Genomic DNA, 267 nt, shown 5'->3' with positions numbered 1-267 from the left:
CCAGGTTTTTATTTCAGAGATGCAATCTGTAAGGGAGGTGGGCTGGAGAGTGGACGAGGGTTTGGTGGAGAGGGTGTCATCGGCGTAACAATGGAAGTGAATGTTAAATTTGCGGAAGATATTGCTGAGGGGAAGCAGATAAATGATGAAGAGTAGGGGCCCCAGCCCTGGGGCACACTTGAAGTGACGGAGGAGGGAATGGATTTACAGGACTTTAGTAGAGTATACTGGGTGCGGCCAGAGAGGTAAGATGTGAACCAGTCTAAC

The 267-nt window shown here is 49.4% G+C and overlaps 1 protein-coding gene across 6 annotated transcripts in view; it reads left to right on the top strand.

Annotated features, from left to right (window-relative positions):
• cep192 (centrosomal protein 192) overlaps window positions 1-267 on the top strand; it is a 132487-nt gene that overhangs the window by 98650 nt on the left and 33570 nt on the right. The window lies entirely within an intron of this gene.

The sequence above is a fragment of the Etheostoma spectabile genome, chromosome 6, assembly GCF_008692095.1.
Source record: "Etheostoma spectabile isolate EspeVRDwgs_2016 chromosome 6, UIUC_Espe_1.0, whole genome shotgun sequence".
Lineage (NCBI taxonomy): Eukaryota > Metazoa > Chordata > Actinopteri > Perciformes > Percidae > Etheostoma > Etheostoma spectabile.
This window is presented reverse-complemented; position numbering and strand designations above follow the sequence as displayed.